We start from the raw sequence: 3,492 nt of genomic DNA on the forward strand, positions 1-3,492 counted from the left end.
ATAAGTTGTTTGTGAAGACAGCGTGGCCTAATGGATAAGGCGTCTGACTTCGGATCAGAAGATTGAGGGTTCGAGTCTCTTTGTGGTCGAAATGCAAATCTTTAGACACTTACATAACATATCAGCGTATTTCAGGTGTAGCTTCTATGTAGAAATGAATTGATTACATCATTAGTTTGGATGAATTGTATAAAAAAGAGATGGAGAAGACCCTGTGGCCTAATGGATAAGGCGTCTGACTTCGGATCAGAAGACTGAGGGTTCGAGTCCCTTCGTGGTCGAAATGCAAATTTTTAGACACTTACATAACATATCAGCGTATTTCAGTTAAAACTTCTATAGAGATATGAAATTATTTCATCATTACCTTTGATGAATTGTCTTATATGTTTTTTGTGAAGACCGCGTGGCCTAATGAATAAGGTGTCTGACTTTGGATCAGAAGATTGAGGGTTCGAGTCCCTTCGTGGTCGAAATACAAATCTTTAGACACTTACATAACATATCAGCGTATTTCAGGTGAAACTTCTATATAGAAATGAATTGATTACATCATTAGTTTGGATGAATTGTTTTAAAAAGAGATCGAGAAAGACCAAGTGGCCTAATGGATAAGGCCTCTGACTTCGGATCAGAAGATTCAGAGTTCAAGTCCCTTCGTGGTCGAAAAAGTAGTCTTTAGACACTTACAAAACATTTCAGGTGATACTTCTATATAGAGATAAATTCATTTCATTATTAGCTGTGATGAATTGTACAACTTGTTCGCGAAGATCACATGGCCTAATGGATAAGGCACCTGACTTCGGATCAGAAGATTGTGTGTCGAGTCCCTTCATGGTTGAAATATAAATCTTTAGACACTTATATATTCAAGATAAGATTCCCTTAAAAGACCTGAATTGATTATCATCAGATTCGAAAAACTGTCTTAAAACTGATACCTTGAAGACCACGTGGCCTAATGGATATGGCATCTGACTTCAGATCAGAAGATTAAGGGTTTTGAGTCCCTTCATGGTCGAAATACAGATCTTTAGACACTTGCATAACATTATCTATTTAAGATAAGATTGCCTCAATTCACCTTGTGAGTGAGTGAGAGTTACGTGAATTGATTTTATCATTAGCTTGGAGGAATTGTCTAAAAAAAGCGTTTCAGAAGCGTGTCCACTTCTCATTTGAGCTTTGACTGCTGCATTGTGAATGGCTCTCTGTAACAAGATGTGAGCCAACCACTATGGGTGTGCCTCTATGTAAATCCAGAATGTCCAGACGTCAAAGGCATGTTCCGTTTTTGCCTCTCTGACATTCGTCATAGCCGCAGGTATGATGGCGCTCTCCATGTTTCTGTTAGGCTACCTAGCACTTCCTCTTTATAGAATACCTTGTTTTGGTCTTCCACCTGCCAAGCGTGTGTCATATACTGTGGTACGTTATCCATTTCATAACGATCTAGGGAAAGTTTCAGTATGTCCTGTCACACCAGTCACGCTACCTGGGCTCTGTGAAATAAGACCTTGCTTGAATGGTCGCCTTTATTACTGATTTTATTTCTCCCTGATATTATGGGGTTTTAATCAAGTATTTTATGTGTAGCAGGGATGGCCAGTTAGCACAAGGGAGCGGCAACCATTACACTGGTCCTACTATCACCTGAACGTACTGCTGCTTTGCCGACCGCTGTTTCACCAACATGCACATAACAACGTTCGTGGCTAGCGTCGCTTGCCAGCTGGATTGGACTGTGTTCTGTGTCCTTCGTCTTTGTGTGTGCGGTGTACATCCGAGTGAATGAATGACTGAATGTATGTCGCAATTGTCTGATGTATACATTGAGTGTCAGAGTAGCCTGACTGATGCAACTGAGTTTGTTTTTGTTTATTTTGTTTATGAATTTGTCTGTTTCCTTTTAGGCTTGCCACTGGATGGAGGCCATTGTGTAGAGCTGCCGATACCCAGCATGACAGCGTTTGGCCCATTTTAATACCATTTTATTATTTTTTTCTTTACGTCTGATTTCATTGTACCACTAACGGAGGCCCTCCATAGTGCTGCTGATCCTCAGTGTCGGCAGCCTCATTTTTAGAGTATTGGTTTATATGGTGTATTCTGTTTGTCCTGTGTTCATATGACCCATCACTTTTATAACTGTAGATCTCTAGTGCCAGGGCCATCAAGGTCCCTGACCAGTACTGTATTTTGTGTTTCTTAACCTGTTTACCGTAAAACTCCAAATAATAGCCCGGGCTTTTATTTTCCCAAATTGCCAAACGGCACCGGCTAGTATTAGAGACAGGCGTCTATATGAGACAGGCCTTTAATTCCCTTTACACAAAACTTTTCCTCTGCAAAGATGGAAAATATTATCAAATTAATTATTTCAAACACACTGAATGTCTGATGACAATTACGGATCATCATTCATTTAGTGTTGAGATGTTCTTCATTGAGTGAGATACAGTAAGATCCAAATAGCATAGCCAGAACAGATGAAACACATTTAATTAAACGTAATCTACAAAGAGATCGTATCACACTGAAAGCTCATATTTTGTCACTAGCAAATAGCCTATATCGGTCCTTTGTCAAATACAGTTGCATTATCAGCCCTGACTAAAACCGTTCAGGAATTATTTATGCAAAAGTGGAACATGCTTAATGTTTCATTCTCCCTTCTTTTCAGCACCAATGAAACAGCATGAGAGAGCATGAACCATATTGTTTCTCCCGTTTTGTATTTGCCAAATTTGACAACAGTCTACATTCAAATCATAGCCTACTTCCAGGCACGCGGGAAACATATTTTTGACCAGGGGTGCTGAATAACAAAATAATCATGGATGTCCGACGATTTCTCCCCCAGCATATGATTCGAATTTAGACAGCTAAATACGCCATTTCACCGCCGTGTATGAGTAGGTCTAAGCGTGAGAAGTTTTATAATGCCCTGGGCAGCCACATTCCACTGCAACTATGCGCAGCACTTGCCACTCTGACTCATCAATAAAAACTGTGTGCGCACACACCAGTCCCTAGAAGCGCACTTGACTTTACATCATAAACCTATTTCAGTAGGTTATATAGCCAGAGAATGTCCGTAGACAGGCTCTGATATAGCCTAGTCTAAGGTAAATTCCTTTTCTGACTTCTTTCTCTTTATCGCCATGGCATTTAGAATAAAGAATAACGTTCGCGAACCGTTCTGGTTTTGTTGCCAGCATAAAAACAAGCTTACCATCGGCCTATCCGCAAATTTTAAACACAAGGGATGAATTTAACGATGACGAAGTCGGACATATAGGCATAGTTCATATTGGAAAAAAAGTTATACAATTTGGAACTCTACTGTAGCTTTTCCCGACAGCAGGCTTTTAATGCCATCTAATCATAACGTGCGCAGTCTGCGCCATACTTAATCCCAAATCACACCCAAGATTCGCAACGAGATGAGCAGCAACTTGATGCAACATTCTAAAACCTTGCAACTGT

The 3,492-nt window shown here is 40.1% G+C and overlaps 1 non-coding gene across 1 annotated transcript; it reads left to right on the plus strand.

The window, feature by feature from the left end:
- Window positions 1–400: 400 nt before the first annotated feature.
- On the plus strand, window positions 401–473 carry trnaq-uug. The gene has a single exon. It is a non-coding gene; the product is annotated as a tRNA-Gln (tRNA).
- Window positions 474–3,492: the final 3,019 nt, after the last annotated feature.

This window comes from Alosa sapidissima, chromosome 17 (assembly GCF_018492685.1).
Source record: "Alosa sapidissima isolate fAloSap1 chromosome 17, fAloSap1.pri, whole genome shotgun sequence".
Lineage (NCBI taxonomy): Eukaryota > Metazoa > Chordata > Actinopteri > Clupeiformes > Clupeidae > Alosa > Alosa sapidissima.